This window comes from Miniopterus natalensis, chromosome 7, assembly GCF_054644295.1.
Source record: "Miniopterus natalensis isolate mMinNat1 chromosome 7, mMinNat1.hap1, whole genome shotgun sequence".
Taxonomy (NCBI): domain Eukaryota; kingdom Metazoa; phylum Chordata; class Mammalia; order Chiroptera; family Miniopteridae; genus Miniopterus; species Miniopterus natalensis.
In genome coordinates this window covers 73,362,583-73,386,362 of record NC_142087.1, presented here as the reverse complement: position 1 = coordinate 73,386,362, position 23,780 = coordinate 73,362,583, and positions in this window count along the sequence as shown.

The window sequence follows — 23,780 nt, the reverse complement described above, 5'->3', positions numbered from 1 at the left end:
CGTCTCCCCACATTGGCCACACCTTCCTTCCAGTGGCATGTAGTCCTCTCCAAGTCTAGGCTAGTGTGAGGCTGTAAGGAGTGTGGCTCAAAAACACAGGCGTCCTTACCGAGGAGGAAACCTTAGTCACTCACAGATGCTCCCGACCAACCCCTGACACATTTTGTAAGCAGACACTGTCCCTTATAGTTCCTTGATCCCCAAAAAGTGTGATTTGTGTTTATTTTTTTCATTTCATTGCTTAAACCACATGAAATAGCTGATTTTGAAGTTAATTGCACCATCTACAGTTCTAAATGTCCTTCATCAATCAAGCTACTAACACACTGTCCTGCAGTTCTTCCCACCCCAACGAAGGGTGGCAAAGGCCCTTATACTGAGATATCACTGGCCCAGGGGCAAGGATCCTCCCAGAGCAACTGCAGGTCTCCTTTTATAACCTGAAAACAAACTTGAAGACAACTTACATTTCTACCATGATCTGGTTAAGAAAGATGCCATCGACCAGACTCATGTAAACCCTCAGGTTGTCATCGTTGCTGCCTTCAAAGGGTCCCAAGGTTTTGACCTGCAAGGACCAGGATGCAGAAAGGCAGGAAAAGTCACCCCACACACATTATGAAGCTCTTCAGGACAACCGCGGCCTGCGGGCTGAGGGGTCACCCAAGGCCCACCCATGCTTCAGTAGGCTCCAAGCCCACCTTTCTTCAGGGCCCCTCTCCCTGCCCTACTCCAGGCAACAGATTCGAGACAGCGGGAGGGAAACTTTCTCCCCACTTTTTCCCAGTGTCCCAGAACAGGAAAGAAATGAAAAATAAAAGGAACTTTTCAACAAATTACTCACATCTGATCTATTACAAATCACTGTGCCCACCGCAGATTGTATACATTCCCACTCAGACGTGCCCCAAGGCCCGCCCGTCACCACCATTCACCACCTGGACTCAGTTCAAAAACTACACAAGGATATTTTCTGGGGAGTCCTTTACGTGAATGGCCAAGCGACAGGCCTGGGGTGACCACTCAGACCTTGTCTCCTCCTGGAACGGCAGCCCAGCACCCTGATGGGAACAGGCCCACCCTCTCCCAGCCCAGGGCCGGGACGCTACAGGGGGCACACGCTCCCGAGTTGGAAACGCCTCCCGACCCCAGGCCCTGGTCTGGACCCCGCACCTGCTAAGACTCCGGCGTGCTGGGACTTCCCCGGGGTCCCAAGGGGCAATAGTCGGGTCTGTAGGGACCACAGGCAGGCGGGAGAAGGGCCGGAGCACCAACGTAGTAGGGAGCCTGGCTACTCACCCACGCGATGAGGGGGCCGTGAAGAAAGAGCTCCAGGAGCTCCCTGCTCGCATCATCCATCCTCAGGCTTCGCCCACTGTGTTGGGCCCAAGGTCTCTGTACCAGAGTCTCTGCGCCCGACGTCTCTGCACCAACTGGCTCTGCACCGACTGGCTCTGAGCCCAACTGCTCTGTGCCCCACCTTCCACTGTTTCTATGGCCACTGTCCCCATGCCCGCATCCCACAAGCCTCTGCCCCCACATTCCGACTGGCCCTGGCACTCAATGCTGCCCGGCCCGGGCCATGGGGGCTCACGCCCCATGCTAAGCACCGTGGAGTACATAAAATACTGGGCTCTCCCCATGCAACTTAAAATCTATATGCGCACATAAAATACAAAGAAATAGAAAAATTATATATCTACATTATAGAATTATAAATGGAAAATAGCCATTTAAACCTAATCTTGTCCATCCCCATTTTTAAAAATTATTTTTTCTATCAGCCGAATTACAGAAATGTGATCAGTTCCTTTAAGGCAAGAGTGTATTCATTTGATTTTGCTAAGTCTTGCTAGTATCTCAGCTTGGGCTTGCTGCTCCCCATCGACTGTGAAAGGGGACGCTCCAGTTAGTAGTTCATACATCGGACACCTAAACTCCACCAGTCAACTGCCTGCAAAACAACTTTATAGAATATTAATTAACATGCAATTTATAGGTAGAAAAATGAGCAAAATAAAGCTGCATATTTAGAAGATATTTTAACGAAAAGATTTTGTACATGGCTTTCTCTCCCAGGAGTATTAAATGAGCATAAGCAAGAGAAACATTTGGAGAACAAATATGCAGGTATCCTCAGAAAGGAATTTAAACATTTAGTCTGTCAATCAATGAGCTAAAAGTGTTGTCATTATTTTCTAAACTAGTAATGGTTCTCCTTTAGATAATTAAAAATGAATATTTTAAAAGTTTTTAATTGATTTCAGACAGAGGAAAGGAAAGAGCAGAGAGACAGAAACATCAATGATGAGAGAGAGTCAGTGAACCTGCACACCCCCTGCTGGGGATCCAGCCTGCAACCCAGGCATGTGCCCTGATTGGGAATCGAACCTCCATCTCCTGGATCAACCTCTGAGCCACGTTAATGAGACAGAAATATATATATTTTTTTCATTTAAAAGAAATTAAAATTTTTTAAGTACATCAAACCTTTGGACTCATGATGGGGGGAGGGAGGGAAGTACCGATTAGCATTTTTATTAATTATCCAGCTGCAATAAATATTATAAAATTATTTAAAGTCAAAGAACAGAAATGAAAATGTAAAAAATCCCACTTATAGGTGTTACTTTTTTCACACCAACCTAAATCAGTTCTTATAGAGCCTATCTCATGAACGGAATGGCCTTCATTTGCGGAAAGCATGCTGAGATTTCAAATAATGGAAAACAAAATGGGAACTACCTGGGAAACAAATTTATAAATGTAGTTACCAGGAATGAGAACTGAGCAAATTATATATAACTGAAGGAATCCTGATATACTGAAAAATACTTCTTTTATAATTATGCAAAACAAGATTTCAATAATGGTTGAGTATGTGAGCTCATGCCAGTGAGAAAATATTAACTGGATGCTAAAACATTATTTTATTTATCTATTTTTCAATATGTCTTTGTTGATTTGAGAGAGAGGAAGGGAGAGAGAGAGAGAGAGAGAAACATCCATGACCAGAGTCCCTGATCGGCTGCCTCCCGCACGGCCCCTGCTGGGGATCGGGACTGCAACCCGGGCATGTGCCCTGACCAGGAATCGAACCTGCAGCTCCTGGGTCACAGGTCGATGCTCCACTGCTGAGCCACGCCAGCCGGCCGGGCTCCATGCTAACATCTTCAACTCTCTGCTTCCAAATGTCAGGGCCAAGGCTTCAGAGAAATGATGCAAAACCCATGAGCCTAGACCTATTTTACAGAGAAAACATATCAATGACATAGAAACAGGCTCAGGCCGACTGAAACCACAGGAAGTGAGTGCAAGGCAGGCGCGGTGACCAGCGCGCTGCACACTGTGTGTCTCACGGAAGCAGCTCAGAGCCATCGAGGTGCTCCATGGGCTCCCCGTAACTTAGCTGTATTCTGGCCCTCAGTGTGCACAAATTCTAGGAGCAATATAACGTTTTCTTTCGTAAAAATGGGTGGCATGCCTTGGCCTGTGTGGCTCAGTTGGCTGGAACATCATTGCCTACACCCAAAGGTTGTGGGTTCAATTCCCAGCCAGAGCACCTATCTAGGTTTGGGTTCAATTCCCAGGTTGGGGTAAGTCCGGGAGGCAACCCAAGGATGTTTCTCTCTCGCATGAATGTTTCCTTCTCTCCCTTTCCCACTCTCTTCCCTTCTTTCTAAACTTAACGAGCATATCCCCGGGTTAGGATTAGGAAAAAAATTGGTTCCATTAGGTCTTAGAAGGTAATTTTCCAAATTGAATAGTTATCAATTCTTACCAAATTTCCCAAGAGTTTCAAAGAATCCCTTGAAGCGAACTAAACCAACAATTGAATTATTTTCTTTATATGAGCACTTTTTCTCCCCAAAAAGGTACACACAGGGGAGATTTTTGATGGAACATAAATATAGGGTGTTCCCCGAAAGTTACACACATTTTGACAGCTGATAACATTATTTTCACTCCCTTCAAGTTTAAGGGATTTGAAGCAATGGGTGAAGCCACACTAAGTTTTGAACAAAGAAACCATGTCCACTAGACTCTTTATGGGGATACGTAAAAGAAAGTTTACGGTGCAAAACCAACAACACTTGGGAACTGAGGGCAGTTACTGAAAGACAAGGCGCACAGATTCCCACAGAACAGGGTGATCCCTGAGGTTTGCGGTTCCTTTGCTGCGCATCAGCTCTGGGCCTGGGCGCTCCAGAGACAGAAGCAAAGGAATCGCAAACATCAGGACCCACTTTGTTTGGCGTTTGTGCGCTTTGTCTTTCCACAGCTGCCCCCGATTCATTGACTGTTGCCGGGTTTGAGCCGTAAGCTTGATATTTTATGTATCCCCATATGAAAGTTTAGTGGATAATTTTCATTGTTCAAAGCTTAGTCTGGCTTCACCCATTATTTCAAACCTGTTCAACCTGAAAAGGAGTGAAAATTAAGGGAGTTATCAGCTGTGAAAGTTTATGTACATTTTTGGGAGACACACTGTAGATCACCATCAAAGTACATGCATTTCACAAGTGTGTACAAATATATTTAATATATTGCCAGAAATTTGATTACTATCCCATGGAGTTATTCAGAAATCATGTCAACATCTCACCCACCATAGGGACACTAGGGCACTAACTACACCCACTCCCAAATCTGGCGTGCACCTCATCTCGGACACACTCCCCTCAAAAAATATGGATACTTACTGTGGGCGGGTTGCCTTCTCAGTGCCCCACACCCCAGGCCTGGCATATCTAGTATTTGTAGAAAAGTGAGCCAGGGCAGGTAGGTCCCTGTGTGGGCCCAGGAGCCAGCTAGAGAGAGAAAAAGGCCTGAGGCCACCTACCAGGAAGGCCACCTTGGCCCTGGGTGAAGGGAAGTACATGGGAGCCCAGGAGTGTCTCAGCAACACTCTTGGTTTACAGTGAGCCTGACTCCAGGTTCTGCCAAGGCCTCAAGATCTCTGTATTCTGGCGGATCTGGTCTTCAACTAGGATGATATGGCTTCTAGGAAACATAGTAGAGTTTCCGCCCTGTGAGCCTGTGTGCCCTTGAGTATCTGCACACGCACACATGCTTTAAAGGTGGTCAACAAGTTGTAAACAAGTGCTCCGCAGGGGCGTGCTGAAATAGCGTCTGCTTTGGGGGCCCAGTTTTGTCCCTGCATTACGAACATCCCCAGGTCAGAGTAGATTTGTTCAATAGAAAGCAGTGCCTGGAGGCTGTAGATTCATGTCCCACACCTGGGAGTGTCACCCTTTAGGGCTTGGCACAGTGTCTTCACTGACAGAACAAGCGGGAAAAACGCAGGGGAACCCCATTCCTGCCACCACGGGAGGACAGAGAGAAGGGCGGCGGCGTCAGGAGGCAGCGGTGCGTTTAGGGCTCTGCAGCTGCTGGTCCAGGAGACCAGGCACAGGCAGCCACGGTCCACACTCGCACCACAGGGTGTGCTGGGCCCGCCCGGCTCAAGGAGGAGCTCCAGCTGGCAGGTGTGCGGGAGGCTGGGGGCATCGTGGCTTGCTGGGGTCTGCCCAGAGACAGGCTCTGGGGAGGCTGGGTCCGCCTCAGCAGGTCTCAAGGTGGGCTCGCACAGCCCTGGCTTCAGCAGCTTCCCCTCGGAGGTGCTGACAGCCATCGTCATGGTGGGGCCGCAGAGCTGGTGGGCATCCCGGCCCCTTCTCTCCTGGTCAGGGGTCCTGGCTGGACTCTAATGGTTGGGAGATCACTGGCCTTCCTCAAGAGGTCACTAACCAGGTCATCCTGGCAGCTGAGAATGTCCTACAGAGAACAGAGGAAGAAGTGAGCAGCCGGAGTGAGGGCCACCAGAGAGCCCTCTTTTGCCCAGGACGTCCCCTGTGCAGGCCACTTGGCGAGGACTAAAGTTTCCCACTCCTGTTGGGCCTTTCACAGCCTAGCTGGGCCCCACCACACACAAAGCCCTTGGTTGAGATGCTGAGGCCGGGGCCACACATGGCTCAGGGAGAAAATCTGGTGTCACTCAGGCAGCCCCCTAACTTCACCAGCAGAAAAACAGACTGAGAGAAGGAAGACATTTCCAAAAACACATCCACTGGATGGGAGGGTGAGGGCTCGGAGCATGGACACAGCCAACGGTTTCCAACTGCTCCTCATTCCGACCAAGCTCAGTGGGAGTCAGAGAGCTGCTGGGTAGACTGACCTGTGTTCCTTCTCAAGCCACCAGCTCAGACACCTTGTGAGGGCTTCATCTTAGGCCACAAGAAATAGAAATGACGCCAGCAGCTCCTAAATGCCACAGTGGCCTCACTCGAAGGCCTCATTGCCACCTACACCTTTCTCTTGATCTGACAAGGGGGATGTAGGAACGGAGCCACCAAGGGTAACTCTGGACTGTGCAGGGGGCGGCCAACCCACGTTTGTTCCCTTTAAGCTGCTATCCTGGCTGAGCAGCTGTACCCGGGCCAGGCTTTCAGTGTCCAGGAACCAGTGTCCTTTCCCACTCTGTGGGCAGCATGCCAAGGCCCCCAGTCCGAGGTCGGACCCTGCTCCGGTACCTGCAGCCCTCTGCCAGCACCTCACAGCCTGGAGGAGCCGAGTGGAGGTGTCCCCTGAGGTGGATGGACACCATGAGGAGAAGAAAGGAAGGAGTGCATGCGGAGGAGGCAGGGGTCACCAGCAAGTGGAGTCAGACCCCAGGCAGCTAGACATGTCCAGAAGCGTAAGTCTGTGGACAGCTAAGCAGCCCAGGAACCACCTGCACGTGCGAACAACTCCTGACCCAGGAAGACATCTGGACCCACAATTGACACACACACACAGTCTGCACCAAAGGAGGAAAAAAATCAACCTTATCAGTGACAAGTGTGGGGCAACCACCCTCCAGGCTGCTGTGTACCTGCATGCGAGTGTCCACCACAGCCCTCGGGTCTGAGGATGAGAGCGGCTACAGGGAGGGGACACTTCCCTGGCCGAGGGCAGGCTGCCCCTTCCAGGCCTGCAAACCTCCCCTCTTGGCCCATTCCTCCAGCACACGCAGTACTGGGGCCTTTTCCCGGGGATCATCAGTGTCTATCCAGCTGCACACTAACAACTGTGGGACAGGGACGGGTTTTCGTGGTTCCTGCTCATAGCTGGTGAGCAGCTGAGCTACACTGAGAACCGGGGACACACCGGGAGGTGCTCTGCTTCCCTCCCCGCCAAGCAGTCTGCTCCGGATTGAGTGGGTCCACAGGGCACCCAGGTCCCAAGTGCTGGCGCGGGCCAGGGCAGGTAGGTCCCTGTGTGGGCCCAGGAGCCAGCTAGAGAGAGGAAAAGGCCTGAGACCACCTGCCTAAAAGGCCACCTTGGCCCTGGGTGAAGGGAAGTACATGGGAGCCCAGGAGTGTCTCAGCAACACTCTTGGTTTACAGTGAGCCTGAAACTAACGTCTGCCAAGGCCTCAAGATGTGTGTAGTCTGGCGGGTCTGGTCTTCAACTAGGATCATATGGCTTCTAGGAAACGTAGAGTTTCCGCCCTGTGAGCCTGTGTGCACTAGTATCTGCACAGGCACACATGCCTTAAACGAGGTCAACAAGTTGTGAACAAGTGCTCCGCAGGGGCGTGCTGAAATAGCGTCTGCTTTGGGGGCCCAGTTTTGTCCCTGCATTACGAACATCCCCAGGTCAGAGTAGATTTGTTCAATAGAAAGCAGTGCCTGGAGGCTGTAGATTCATGTCCCACACCTGGGAGTGTCACCCTTTAGGGCTTGGCACAGTGTCTTCACTGACAGAACAAGCGGGAAAAACGCAGGGGAACCCCATTCCTGCCACCACGGGAGGACAGAGAGAAGGGCGGCGGCGTCAGGAGGCAGCGGTGCGCTTAGGGCTCCGCAGCTGCTGGTCCAGGAGACCAGGCACAGGCAGCCACGGTCCACACTCGCACCACAGGGTGTGCTGGGCCCGCCTGAAAAGGAGTGAAAATTAAGGGAGTTATCAGCTGTGGAAGTTTATGTACCTTTTTGGGAGAGACACCCTCTGGATCACCCTCAAAATACCTGCATTTCACAAGTGTGCACAAACCTCTGTAATATAAGAAATGCGGTTACTATCCCAAGGAGTTATTCAGAAATAAGAAGTCAAGATCTCACCCACGATGGGGACACTGGGGACCTACACCCACTCCCAGATCAGGCGTGTACCTCATCTCGGACACACTCCCCTCAACACACTATGTACACTTGCTGGGGTCTGCCCAGAGACAGGCTCTGGGGAGGCTGGGTCTTCCTCAGGGGGTGCGGGGTGGGGCCTCGGCCTCAGCAGGTCTCACGGTGGGCTCACACAGCCCTGGCTTCAGCAGCTTCCCCTCGGAGGTGCTGACAGCCATCTTCATGGTGGAGCCGCAGAGCTGGTGGGCATCCCGGCCCCTTCTCTCCTGGTAGGGGTCTTGGCTAAACTCTAATGGTTGGGAGATTATTGGCCTTCCTCAAGAGGTCACTGAGCAGGTCATCCTGGCAGCTGGGAATGTCCTACAGAGAAGAGAGCAAGAAGTGAAAGGCCCGAAAGAGGGCCACGAGGGTCCTTAAACAGCCCTCTTTCACCCAGTATGTCCCTGATGCAGGCCACTTGGCCAGAACAGAACTTTCCCGCTCCTGTTGGGCCTTTCACAGCCTAGCTGGGCCCCACCACACACAAAGCCCTTGGTTGAGATGCTGAGGCCGGGGCCACACATGGCTCAGGGAGAAAAGCCATGTGTCACTCCAGCAGCCCCCAAACTTCACCAGCAGAAAAACAGACCTAGAGAGGGAAGCCGTTTCCAAAAACACATCCACTGGATGGGAGGGTCGGGGCTGGGAGCCTGGACACAGCCAACGGTTTCCAACTGCTCCTCATTCCGACCAAGCTCAGCGGGAGGCAGAGAGCTGCTGGGCACATTGTCCTCTCTTTCTTCTCAGGCCACCAGCTCAGACACCTGGTGAGGGCTTCATCTTAGGCCACAAGAAACAGAAAGGATGCCAGCAGCTCCTAAATGCCAGACTGACCTCACTCGAAACCCTCACTGCCACCTACACCTTTCTCTTGATCTGACAAGGGGGATGTAGGAACGGCGAGGTGGGCCACCAAGGGTAACTCTAGACTGTGTAGGGGACGGCCACCCTACAATTGTTCCCTTTAAGCTGCTATCCTGGCTGAGCAGCTGTATGTGGGCCAGGCTTCCAGTGTCCAGGGAACCAGTGTCCTTTCCCACCAGGTTAGCAGCATGCCAAGGCCCCCAGACCAAAGTCTGACCCTGCTCCGGTACCTGCAGCCCTCTGCCAGCACCTCACAGCCTGGAGGAGCCGAGTGGAGGTGTCCCCTGAGGTGGATGGACACCATGAGGAGAGGAAAGGAAGGAGTGCATGCGGAGGAGGCAGGGGTCACCAGCAAGTGGAGTCAGACCCCAGGCAGCTAGACATGTCAGGGAAAGTCAGTCTGTGGGACAGCTCAGCAGCCCAGGAACCACCTGCACCTGCCAACAACTCCTGACCCAGGAAGACATCTGGACCCACAATTGACACACACACAGTCTGCCCTAAACGGGGAAAAAAAATCAACCTTCTCCGTGACGAGTGTGGGGGAAACACCCTCCCGGCTGCCCTGTACCTGCATGAGTGTCCACCACAGCCCTCGGGTCTGAGGGTGAGAGCGGCTACAGGGAGGGGACACTGCCCTGGCCGAGGGCAGGCTGCCCCTTCCAGGCCTGCAGACCTCCCCTCCTGGCCCATTCTTCCAGCACGTTCAGTATCAGGTCCCTCTCCCCGGGATCATCAGTGTCTATCCAGCTGCACACTAACAACTGCAGGACAGGGACTAGTTTCCACGGTCCCTGCTCACAGCTGGTGAGCAGCTGAGCTGCACTGAGAACCGGGGACACACCCGGAGATGCTCTGCTTCCCGCCCCGCCAAGCAGTCTGCTCCGGGTTCACCGGGTCCACAGGGCACCCAGGTCCCAAGTGCTGGCGGGGGCCACAAACAGCAGCAGCTGGAAAACACCAGTTAGCAAGGGCATGTGGGGTGAGCCACAAATACTCGGTTTTCCTGAAGGCACAAAAGCAGAACAAGTCCCCTCTTTGAGAAGGGAAAACTTGAACTAAAAAGCCACCTCTGCCTTTGAAAAGGATGTGTCCCTAAGAGGCAACTGCGATACAAATCAACGGCCTCCACACCACCCCCGTATCCTGGAGCCCTCGCTGCACACTCCTCGCCTCCTCCTCGGGAAGAGGAGCTCGAGGAGCCAGAGCCCTCAGGAAGGAAACCCTCTCGTCCGAGGGTGAGCCTAAGTCGGGCTGCCAGTGAAACTTCCAAGAGCGGTGGCCGACCCCTCCTGTCGTCATCCTCCCCCAGGGCGAGGAGAGAGGGCACCGCGGGTCCAGCTGTTTCACTCCAGCCCTGTCTCCACCCGTCAGCTGGAAGCTTCTATGTCTGTGGGGATCAGTGCCAGCACCATTCAATATTTTACGCAGTGGAGAGGGCAGGAGACCACCCTCACTCCTACACTTACTGCTGATCAGTTCAGAGACTGGGTCCCATTTGAACTCCCTCAGTCTTTGTTTTAATTAAAAATTGAGTTTCCCACCATTCTAGGAGCTTGTGTTTCAGAAATTACAAAAACCCAGAGCAACTTTTAATTTTTGAGAGGGGTGGCATAATTCACGGTTTCCCTTCTGTAGACATTTGTAATAGGCCTAAATCAGATGCAAGTGTTTCTAACAATCTCTGAGATGAAATTTACATCTTGGAGCTGCTCTGGGCAAGTAACCTCCAGGTGAGGACAGCGAGACCTTCCTGCAATCAGTGCTCTCTGCATGGGTCGCCAGGCCTTCCTTCAAGCAAGGACAGCCAGAGCCTCCAGAAGGAGGGCACTCCATAGGTAGTGACTTCCCCATCACTGGAGGTATGTAAGCAGAAGCTGCATGTTTAGGCCCCTCAGAGGGCAGGGAAGGAGTGTGGAGGAACTGTGGGTCCCCCGTTCCCACTCTAGCATTACAACTCTACTTGTACCCATTGTGTCAGTGGAACTTCCACACAGGAATTAACAGGAAGGACAAGTCCTGTGAATGAAAACAGGCATGAGAACCGAGGCTTAAGGGCACAGCACACCACCCACTCACCATGCTGCCTGCAGTTGGTGAAGTCGAGCTCCAGGAAGCGCTCACAAAGCTGTCATCTGAAGTCTAGCCTATGGTGAAAATACGGCTGTGAGACAGGGGACCGGGGATACCCATGGCGAAACAGGCCTTTTGCCAAACGGCCACCTCTGACTCGGCCCAGCGCCTGAGTGGTGGTGGGGTCCAGCACCTGGAGGAGGGGGGACGTGTGGACCGTCCCTTAGGACCTGCCTGTACTCTCCATCCCCCCATTTCTCCTGCTGGGACAGCCTCAGTCTCCAGACTTCTATTTGACTTAACTTTAAACCAGGCTTCTGCCTGTGCAATGACTGGGACTCCAAACGGAGGCAGAGTCCAACCTGAGGGCAATGCACCAAAAGCAGAGGTGCTCCCCGGGGCCTTGTTCTCTCAGGGGCCGGAGGAAGGACAAGGAAAGAATCCAGCACCTGCGAGAGGAAGCTGACTCCCTAGAGACTGAGCCCTGCACCAGCAGCTCCTACCAGGAACAGCGCACAACCCCTGGGCCACCAGTCACTACTCTTTCCCCGAGAAGGGCTACAATTCCCTGGGCCTCAAACGTGCTCTTTTCTCTCTGACAGCAGCCCCAGATCCCTTTCAAAATGACTCTAGGGCCTTCCCTTAAGCTGCTCAGGACCAGACTCTAGACAGTGACGTCATGTGTCCAAAAACAGTTGCAGGCAGAGCTGAGTCGGAACCTGTGTCTGTGTGATGCCAGGGCCTTTCCACAGCTGAGCCTATCTGCTGACCACACCTTAGTTTCAGAGGCCCCTCCTGCTTCCAAGACTAGGGATCCCCAAGGACCCTGGGCTCCAGACGCTCATCCCTTCGGGTTTGGACGGACCCATCACTCACCTGGGGTGAGGCCTGGTGCCAGGAGATAGGGTGTAGTGATGGCTGTAGACAAACAGGTCTGGAAGCCCAGCTCTGATGACCAGGACTTCATGGCTGGGCAGTGGCCGCCTCCATGTGGTCAAGGCTGCCTCCACGCAGGAGCCTCGCTTTGGTATTTGGTCCCGAGGGCCTGAGGCAGAGAAGGACAGTGAGAAATGGAGCTGCAGGATGCCATGCCATGGCGAGGCTGTCACACTGAGGCCTAGCAGCATGGGCAGCGAGGCACACGCACCACAGGAACAAAAGCTGAGCTCGCGTCTCGCAGGCTGTGCTCTGCAAAGGAGCTGTGTGGACATCAGCTCTGGAGATTTGCGTCCCTCCCACCACAGACACGATCCGTGAGGCTTCTCATGCTAAAGTGACTACATTGTTCTGGGACAAAACTACCACAACACTGCCTGGGTTTGCATTTTCTACTTGATTGGTAACATACCTAAGGAGGCGGAGGTGTGTGCATGGAGCATGCCCCCTTCAGGCTCCTACACACACGTGTGCACATCCAACACTCCTTCTGGCTGGTTCTACCTTCCCAGGAGGGAGACCGGAGATCCCACCCTTTACTACCCTCCTGCAGCCAGTCGCCCTCCTACCTTTCCTGGGGGCCTGCTGTGGGCGTACTGGTCTTTGACCATTGGGAGCAGGATGGGATGGGCTCCCGGGGATCCAGTGGACAGGCACCTACAATCGATACCTCTCCTTTTCTCGATCCCCTTTTATTCGTTTTAAAAAGGTTGAGGATCCATTTGGGTCCAATCCAGCATTTTTTCCTAGTTTGAAGGAGATTTTTAGGGCACAGTTACACTCACTGCCCCCTCCAGCAGGTTTCGGGTGCCCTACCGTGACCTGGGATTTCCATCACTTGCCTGTGAAGTTGCCCATTAACTTGGGGATCAGAATTATTTTAGGGGAAGCTCTTCAATTTTCCATTAGCGAGGGTTAAGAAACATAAGCATTCCTCTGATTTACCATTGTTTAAATGGTTTTATTGATTTCAGAAATGAAGGGAGAGGGAGAGATAGAAAAATCAATGATGACAGAGACTCACCATTGGGCTGCCTCCTGCAAGCCCGCTACTCGGCATCGAGCCTCAAACCCGGGGATGTGCCCTGACCATGTATCCAGCCATCATCTCCAGGTTGCCATAGCGATGCTCAACCACTGAGCAACACTGCCTGGGCCTACTTACCGCTTTTTAATGTAAGAATAGTATTCTAACAATGTTATAGAAGTGGTAGAAGTACCCCACTCTGTTAGCTCAAAGCTAAGCCCAGAAACAATGAATGTAATAAATTTACTTAAACACTGTGATCATAATTGTATTAAAACTACTTAATTAGCCTTGGCTGGTGTGGTTCAGCAGTTCAAGCATCGGCCCATGCAATGAAGGGTCTCAGGTTCAATTTCTGGTCAAGGGCACGTACCTGAGTTGGGGATCCCTCCCTACCCCCAGTCAGGGCTCGTGTGGGAGGCAACAAGTCCATGTATGTCTCTCACATCCATGTCGCTCTCTCTCTCTCTCTCTCTCTGTCTCTCCCACTCCCTCCTTCCCTGCCACTCTCTTTGAAAAGTAATGGAAAACATATCCTTGGGTGAGAATTAACAAAAAACAAAACAAAATTTAAAAAAAAAATCAAAATATCTACTTTATTATAATGTGTACATATATTTAAATAAAAATAAAAGGTGGTATATCTATAATTCACTTATTTCTTCTTAAGTATCATGTAAACTTAAATTACTATCCACCTAGAAACTGAAAGTAGCAATTCAAGTATGTGTAGACCTGCAAAAAATTGCTCTTTCCTGGCAGAGCGTTATTGCATAGCTAATAAAAATCATATAACAGATGTCATAATTTCTCTGCTTCCTCATTTCCATACTAAATGCTAATTTTGCATCAAACTACTGAAATAATGAAAGTTAAATAAAATTTACTTCATACAAATTTGTATATAAAAAGTGAATAATTTGAACATGGTTGGACATGTTTAGACACAAAAAATGAGTGTATCAGAAAGCATTAATCTGTTCACTGAACTATTTAAAAAGATATACTACAAAATTACTTTTGAAAAAACCACCAAACTGGTCACCAGGCGTGGCTGAGCGGTTGAGCATCAAACCCATGACCCAGGGGACTGGGGTTTGATACCCAGTCAGGGCACAGGGCTGGGTTGCAGGCTCGATCCCCAGCAGGGGGCGTTCAGGAGGCAGCCCATCAGTGACTCTCATCACTGATGTTTCTCTCTCTCTCTCTCCATCTCCCTACCTCTCTGAAATTTAAAGGCAAAATTAAAAATTAAAAAACAAAAAAAAACAAAACTTCATAAAACTGGAGTTTAATGGACAAAGCATCCAGAAGGCTGCTTGCTCTGGCAGAAGTCTCAGGGGATGCCATCAGCTGAAGCACCATAACGACTTCCCTGGAACAAGTCATTTCTGGCCTCCTTCATGCCATTAGTGAAGATTTAAGTGAGAAGTGCACCAATAACCTCATACCTCCAAGTCCAGTACATTCCTGACATGCTGTAGGTGCTTGGGGTCTATGGCTTTTGCTACAACTCTGTGATATTCTGTCCGAGCCAAACCATGTGGTTATAGAGGATCCTGGTGTGGCACAGGAGGACTGGGCGGGGGGCTGGGAAAGCCCTGTAACAGCGCCGAGTTGTGGCAACACAAGGAACGAGGAACAGTGCCCACGGCTCCATCACACTGCAGGGAAGAGTGGGACTCGGCTCTGTGTGAGGGTGAGCGTGCCTCTCAGAAATAAAACCCTTACTGCGAAGGCTGACTCCCTAAGCAGCGGGTGCGTGCAGGGCCGGGAGACCCGAGGAACAGAGGACCCAGGGCCTGAGCCTGTCCTCTGTCCCTGCCCCCAGTGCCCAGTATGACCTGCACTTTCCACTTGCCGGGCAGAAGGTAACTAACTAACCTGTAATGAGCTCCTGAGGACACTGGCTACTTGCAAAACTCACTAGAGCAGCTGCAGAGGCAGAGGCCACCCGGTGGCAGCTGGAAAGTGGAGCCGAGCTGCAGACACACAGCGTCTACACCACACTGCTGTCGCTGGGGGACCCTCACACCACAAAGGAGGACTCATTTGGGCAAGTGCGTGCATCGGAAAGCACGAGTCCCATGTGTAAAAGCCTCAGTGAGGCGCCAGGCTGACGGGAGCAGGCGCTGGAGCAAGGACATGCTGGAAGGCCAGGCCAGTGGAATGAGCACCGGCCCAGGGGACGAAAACACGTCCCAGAGCCCTTCCACCGCCCATGGTCTGGGGACCCTCACACAGCTCCTCAGGCTTTGCTGAACTTGCAAGGTGGCGTTCAATCAACATCTGTCCTACTTACCGGGCTGGGAGACCGCGAGGACCGCCATGGTGACGACGTGGAGCCTGCGGACCACAAGGGCGGGGGACCTGCCGCACAGCTTTGTGGCCCGGCCAGTTCTCGGGAGTGGGGCTATCACAAGGCAAGAAACAAAACCTCACCATTAAGGTTCTGGACCATGTAAAGATCCAAAGGCATCCCCAAGTTCTTCCTCAAACAGCAATACCATCCGCTATGTAAGCGTCACTGGCTCACATGCTGACCATGCACCTCCCTTCGTCTACACTCCCCGAATTAGACCTGTTCCTCCAACAACCCTGGCATCAGCTACAAGGAGGGAGCAGATACCAACTGGAAAGGTCATGATCTCATCACAGCGGCCTCCCTGACGCTGACCAGAGAGAGGGTCGCCAAGCAAGGACAGACTACAGAAGAGGCGATAGTGTTCTGTTTTCATTTTTAAAAAATTTTTTTAAAGCAGTGCGTGGGGGGGTGACTACAAGGGGTAGTGGAAGAGCCTTGTGGCACTGGCCTGTTCTGTCCTGACTGTGGGGGACCATGCAGAGCTGCACACAGGCAGAGAGGGGAATGAGCCTGGGGATGGAGGACCATGCTCCTGACCCGAGGGCCACCTTGGGCCTCTGCAGGGAAGAGAGCCAGTTCTGCTCACCCTGCTCCTGGGACTTCGCAGATTAACCACGTGGGCACCTGCATTGCTTTCAAGCTCTGAAGGGCTCAATATACCAAAGAGAAAAGGTAGGCACCCTGCTCATCAGCGTCTGGGTCTGGCTGCATCAAGATGGGAACAGAAAGGGGCCAATCAGCAGCCACAGCTCGGCCCCCTTACTGGGCTTTAATTCCGGGGATAGTTTCTATATTTTTACAAAACAGACCATTTCCTTAAGTGACAATGTAACAGCGCTGCCACGTTACCTGTTCGTTAGGCCTTGGATATGCTCCTTTAGCCTGTCTCTCTTCCATTTTCTGGCATCCACTGTCTCCTCAGCTTGCTGCACGAGAGGCTGTTCACCAAGACTCTGCTGGAAAGGATAGATATAAATCACAAAAATCGACACTGAACAAATCCCACTTTCCTCTTGCTTTGTGCACCATTAGACGTTCAATCCTCAGGAACTGGCAGAGCTGAAACCACCGATTGTGGCGGCTTAATAGACATGGGGCACTTGCTGAGTGCCCACAACAGCCTGCATACACGCTCCCCTCAGGATCTGTGGGCTCACCATTTGCGTTGATGTCAATACACCTCCACATCCCGTTTTCCCCTCTGTAGTTCTGCGACTGGGCTGTGTCCCTCCTGGATCTGCTGACAGAGCCCCATATTCTACACGTTGCCCAGCTTTGCTTTCCTGGAGTACAGTGGCACAAACACCAAATGTACCACCAGTTTTTGGAGGGAAAGTGTCCTAAAATAATTTCAAACTTGTTGAAAACTAGTATCTAAATTTACATGCTAACATCAAAATCAATCCACTGCTCACTATCTCCTAGATTATCAACTGCAAGGATCACAAATTGTCATCACTGACCAACACTCCCTGGACACCTGAGTGACAGGCCTTTAGGGAACATTGGTAAGCGCCATCCTTGCTGTCAGGGACTTTAAACCTGGTTGGAGAAAGCACACCAGTGGACATGGAAACGGCTACTCTTGAGACACCCTTAGTTTACACTGCATGGCAGTTACCTCAACAGGCTGTGAAAGGAAACAAGGAAGAGTCAAAAAGAATGTTCTAAGAAAAACTAGAGCACTCAGGAATTGCTCACACAGTGCCGGGTGCAACGGCACCAGGCAGAGAAGTGAAGGCGGCTCCTTTACCTAAGATGGGAAGAGTCCGAGATGACTGACACGGACAGGCAAACACCACAGCGAGCAAAGGAAAAAAAGCCTTGGAAGCAGAAGTAATAGATCTAGAGGCAGAAGATAAAATACAGCAGCCCCCCTTTATCTGCAGGGGTCCATTCCAAGCCCCCATAGATGCCTGAAACTGTAGATAGTACTGAGATTTACACACAGACCATTTCACTTAAAGGAAGCACCTGACAGCTTCCTTTTGGCAGATCCAAATGGCCAGCTTACGTTTTAGGGCCATTAGAAGTGAAGTAAGGGCTATTTCAACACCAGCAGTGCAATGCTATGACAACTGGTCTGAAAACAGACGTCAAGAGCAGGTGGCAAGTAAAGCATCCTGGATGGAGCAGGACAGCCCGAGATTTCACCAGGCTTCTCAGAACATCGCACCATTTAAAACTTCTCAATTGTTTCTTTCTGTAACTTTTCATTTAATTATCTTTGCACCATGGCTGACAGCAGGTGACAATCCACAGACAGCAGAAGTGAGGTTAAAGGGGACCATGGTGGTGGGAAGTTAACAAGCAATTCCATTGGCTGCCTTCAAGGTGCCTGTTGGGGTGAAGGTGGATTCAGGGGCAGGGGAAGGCCCTGCAGGCCTGCACTGCTGTGTCCTGGCTTATGACCTTGACCTTCCATGTGAGGCTCTTCAAACCAGTGTTGCAGACTAGCTCAGTGCTTCAGAAAGACTGGCTCCAGGAGCAGGTGCACAGAAAAGGCCAAGGTAAGGGGAAGGGGTCCAGGACAAAGCAAGGGCGAGGGGAGTGGCAGTCAGGTTTGGAGCCTGAGGCAGTAAATGCCGAATGCAGGTGTCCCCTGAGGACAGCGGTGGGAATGGCCACTCAGTCCCCGGGATGAAAAGCCTCCAGAGCTTTCCCCCTACTCTTCATCATGGGAATTTCAAGACATGAAAGTAGGAGAATAACCGATTCACCACGCGCAGCTCCAACAGGACCCCACCACTGTGCCCCGTGTCCCGCCCTCTGTCCTCATCATTTTGCGGGAGCCCCTGGGGACTGAGGCCCTGCACAGGACTCCTGATCTGCGGGCAGCATCCTCCAGGAGTTTCACTCCTTCCCGCACCCTCCGCAGAGACTCTCTCCGGCTCCCCCCCCTCCGCCCCCCTTGTTCCTCCCACTTTCCTCCCTTCCTGGGCCTCCTGCTCCCCTTGCTCTGCGCTGGGTGCAGCCTCCGCTCGCCCTCCCGGGGCCTCCTGGGCGCCCGACTCCCCTCGTCCCTTTCATGGGCAGCCTGTCCTCCCTCCGCCTCCCCGCTGCTGTCCCACCAGCCACCCCCGCGCCCCCCCAGGGCTCCCAGGACACCGTGGGCCCCCCGCGGGGGACCGGAGCCTCTGGAACTGGCTCACCTTCCTCCAGGCTGTTGGCGCCCAGGCGGGATTCAGCCCCTGGACCTGTCGCCCCCCGCACCCCCCGGGAGCGCCCGTTTGGGGCGGCGGGGGGCCGGGGGCCTTTTGGGGGTGGCCCTGGATGGGGCAGAGCTGGGCCCTCGGAGGCGGTGGGGCCTGGGGTGGCCTCGGGGAGCGACTCTCGGGGCCCTGAAGGGGTCCGCTGTGCCTGGGCCCGCGGGCCTTCCTCAGCAGGAGCTTCTCCTTCCTAGGACCCGGGACGCTTCCTCCCACCTGCATGGGTCTGCTCCCCAGGTCCGCTCATGGCCTCGGAGGCAGGGGGACTGGCCCTGGGGGGTCGCCTGCAGAGCTCCCCCGGCTCCAGCTTCAGCTACTTCTGGCTCCACTGGCCCCTGCAGGCCCGCGCCTGCCCTGGAGCTTCCTGCAGCCCCTGCAGGCAGGAGGGCGGGAGCCAGGGAACCAGGCAGCCCCAGCACGTCCCTCCCAGAGATCGGTTCCCTCCCTGGGAGCTGAGCCCAGACACCTGCTCACTGAGCCCATGACACCCCCAGTTATGGTCAAGGGGCCTCTTCACCACCCGCCACAGGAGGAAGCCGCTTGTGTGCTGGGAGCCCGTGACCTGTCTGGACATGGTCCACCCACCTGAGGGTCTGCAGTCGGGGACTGACCCTCCCCGCAATTACCCTGGATGCTGGGAGCCGGCTACCTGTCTGGACATGGGGCATGGAGCCTGAGGGCCTGGAGCCAAGACTCAACCCTCCCCACAAGTTCCTGTGAGGAGCCGAAATAAAGGTAATTCCCAAGGTCTGGGCCCATGCAGGAGGCAGGATGTTTACTCTGAAAGTGTGTTTGTGCAGCTTGAAGGAACTACTTTGTATCGGCCTCACCTCCTTACCAGTTGTTTCTTACTCACTAGTAATAAAGGCCTTGGAGCCATTTGGGGCTGCACCTCATTCAGGGCAGTCCTCCTGATCCCATAACTTTGTTTGTCTCTTTAATTCCCCCCCCCTCAAACTCAGGTTTGTTCAGCCTTCAGGCTGCTTCCTGACATTTGTGGGCAGGGCGTGAATCTTTCACCAGTGGGTGCATTTACCTGGGTGGGAACCTACCCACGAGAAAATGTGCGGTGGTGTTTCTGGGTGTATTTACGGGGAATTTCATACTCAGCTTGCTGGTCTGAGACTGGTGTTTCTGCTCAGCCTGGGAGACACCTGGACCGATTTTCTCCTGCAGCCCAGAAGGAAGCCACCCTGCCCGCACCTTGATTTCTGGGAATGAGTATTTCACAGGCTGAGGTGGGAGCCCTGTAGGCTGACCAAGCTTCAGTGTGGAGAGCTCTGATCACTGCCCACCTGCCTGGCCAAGGTCTCCTAAGCCCCTGGAGAGAAGCAACAGGAGAGGAAGGGACCCCCAGCTGCAGCCCCCAGTCTTGGGGTGAGCAGCAGGAGGAGGGGGTGCCTGGGGCACTGGCCCATCCCCGCCTCCCTGGCCAGGGCTGATTTCGGGCCTGGGGCCCTGGGGGACCAGTGTGCAGCACTGTGCAAAGGAGAGGCAAGAGCAGGCATGACAGAGTTCGTCTTCTGTCTGTCCCCACCTCCTCCACGGCTACATATACTCAGCACCCCCACCACCCCCCACCCTAGTCTCTGCAGGGTCTGGCTTCTGTCGTTTCCCCTGGAGCCCATGCCTTTCTCTCATTCAATGATTTCTCTGGTGCAAATTGGGAAGAGGGAGTCAGTCACCCTTTCCACCACCCCATTTAACAGGAACCAAATGAATTAACTCCATTTATTCCCACAGAGCTGTGAGAAGGGGTCTGGCCTGGACAACTCTCCTCCCACCAGGGGCAGAGCTCCTAAGTCTGCCCCCCTGCAAACTCTGGGGTTCCACTTCTACCGCATTCACCAGATTCTTCAAACAAGACACGTCTCTTCTCAGAGGAACTCCAGTGTCAACAGTTAAGTTAATCTTTTCTCCACTGTACGAGTTACTACTTAGGTCTGTTACTGGCCAAGCCAAATCCAAATATAATTACACCAAGGTCCCATCCCTCCCTGAAGGAGTTCCCTGTGCTGGTCCTATGGCTCAGGAGGTGCCACTAGGAAATCCAAGTGGGCAGAGTGTGCCACTGAAGGGCACTGGTCCACAAAGGAGAAGCTGGAACAGGACCCCCAAACTCAGGATGAGGGATGGACAGTTGAGACTGGTGGAGACTGTGGCAAATCAGAGAGCCCGTGTTCCATCCAAAGAGGTCCAGCCAAATGCTGCCATGTGGAGATGTGGACCCAGCGGCCCCGTGTTCCATTCTGCTAGAGAGAGAGGAACTCTAGATTTTTATGTGAAATCTCTGAATTATTCAACTGTTGGCAATTAAACAAAAAATGTAACTGATATATCAATAGGGCAAATATAGCATATATTATCAACTAGCTGGAGTCCATAGACTGAGAGTCTGTAATTTGTGCCTTAGGAATCAGCTATAACACTGCTCCCTAATGACAACAATGGTCAAAGCTGGCATCTGCTTCCTGGGCACATGGCATGTGCAAGGCCCTATATGAAGCACCTCACAGTGGTCATCCTCCTGCACCCTGTCGAACCCAGAGAGGAAAATACTGCTCTCCCTGCAGGGTATGGAGGTGAACACAGGTCCAGGCCCCCACAGTCACTTCATAGGCATGATCCCAGACAGGTCCCCTTCCACATCTGAAAAGTGCTCCCTTGAAAACTTCCTGGGCCCCCTAGAACTCAGGCTCTTCTGCCTCCAAGTCGCCACATGAGATGTCCATAAATTCTGCCCCTTTTCCTTCCTGAGCCCGACGTGTGCAGCCACAGGTCTGGTGCAGTGATGGTTATAGGCCTTGATCCTAGGGACTGAACCTGTTAGGAGCCTGGGAAGCCCAGTGGCACCAGTGCAGCTGATGATTCCCCTGAGAGTGCAAGGAGTGAAGGGAACTTCACTGGCCATGCAGGGCTTTCCCAAGGTGGACAGAGAATTGCCACAAGAGCCTTAGGAAAACAGGGCCACTGGGAGCATGGATTTCCCTTTTCCATCATCCCTCATGCTCCATTTCAGGCCAGCAAGGCTTTCACCACAGAACCACCCACTCCACAGTCACCAACTCCATCATCACTGCCTCCCACCGCCACCACCAACCATCCCCTACCAGCCACCATTGTCCCGTTTAGAACCACAGTCAGCCACAGAGCCAGCTCTCCATGGCCACTCTCCTCCCCACACAGCCATCAACACCACCCTTGGTACCCATCACGGCCTGCACACTAGCATCACATCTGCCACCTCCCCGTTCTCTCCATCACAGCTACAGACATTAGCCCCATGAGCTGACACTGTTCCCCACCACCATTCCCCCATTACTGCTGTTACCACTAGCACCAAACAGCCATGGACCTTATCCCCATGATAAGCCAAATGCCAGCTCTGTCATTGCCATCAATCTATGCAAACAGTCACCATGACATGGTCCTCCTGACTACCACCTTCAAGAGTATTTTCAAAACCCAGCTGCAAGTGAAAAGTTTATCGAGGTAATTTTTTCTAGCTGCTCTGACAACCAATACACCCTGCTTGCCCAAAGGGAGGTTTGGTCCCCCTGACACCTTGGTGTGATCAGCGGTTCACAAGGAGGCCTTCCACAGGACTCCTGCCTCCTACTCAGCCCATTCTCTCAGGCCTGCTCTCTCTAGAGCCTTCTGCTGGGCTCCTGACTTCTTCTGGCCACTGGGTAAGCAGGGACAGCACAGACAAATGTCCACATGCTCAGGGCTAGGACTAGAAATGTACAGATGACCCTCACAAGCAATCATTGTCTCAAACCCAGTCTCGGGCGCCACAGCTGCAGGGGGGGCCGGGAAACATGGTCTTCCAGTGCGCCCAGTAACAGGCAGCAGGGGGGCATGTAGCAATGGTCGGCCCCCGGGGGTCTCTGCTAAGGTAATATGTGCCTCGTCAGAAACAGGACATGCCATAGCAAGGGCATTTGTGAAGAAATGGGCACTCTTAGGGGTCACATGCTGAGTCATGTCCCTGAGACATAGCAGACCCAGTTCCTAACACTGTCCATCTCGTGTGTTTTTGCACACACACTTACCCACACCTCCTGTGAGCAAAAATGAGTGCACACACAGACACGCACACACACACAGGTTTCCAAGGACTCCATGCTGACCCAGACAGGATCCCCACGGGTCCCAACACTGGCAATGTCTCATTAAACTAGATGAGAGCAAATTCTGTTTTGGGGCAAACATGCAGGGCAGCCCCTGTGTGTGCCTGAGGGCAAAGAGCAGGAGGCAGGCGGCTCTGTCCTGACTCAGCTCCGCCCAACTTGGGGACCAGTCTGGGGCCTGGGAACCTCCTAAGAGCAAAGTCTAACTTGACAGACACCCCAGCGTCTGACTGTCAGTTTCCTAAATGGCTCTGGAGCTGGCATCCTCATTTTAAACCACTCTCCATAATAAGCAGTGATGACACCACTTCAGGCTTGAGAAAATATCTCAAAACCTTGGGAGACTTTTATTTTTTAGGTAGGTGTCTAATAAAGTGGGCAAAATAAAGAGACAGAGCTAAACTATAGTACTTTTTAATTACAAATTTTAAAAAGGTACAAACTCTACTGATTCTAGTGGCCACTGCTATCACTTTGATGTGGACTCTTCTGGACATTTTCATGCAGTTATAAATATGTGTATGTACCACCAAAAATATGGTCATCTTATGGCAGTTTTCTACAGAAATCACACATTTATGTAATATTCTGAAGCTGGCTCTTTTTCCCATGGCCATGTAATTTAGAGATCCATCTGTCTCTCTGAGCCACCTCTCAACCTCCCGCCCTCCCTCTTTCTACCACAGGATCAGCACAGTATTTCACAGCATCATGTCCTGCAGTTTATTTATCCTTTGTTGACAAAGATGTAATTGCTCCGATGCTCTCCGTTACCAACAGTACTGAAGGGAACAACCTGTGCACCTGTGTGCATATTTTGCTAGACCACTAGTTCTCAAAGTTGGTTCCAGGAACCCCCGGGGTCCCTGAAACTCTTTCGGGGTCTACAAGTTTAAAACTATATTCATAGGACTGGGGACAAGGTGGCTATGGCATAAAAGGAGGCTGTGTGCCCTTCTCCCAGCCACAGACTGGATTTCCAGCTAAAATCTGTGCGGTCAGCTTGAAAAA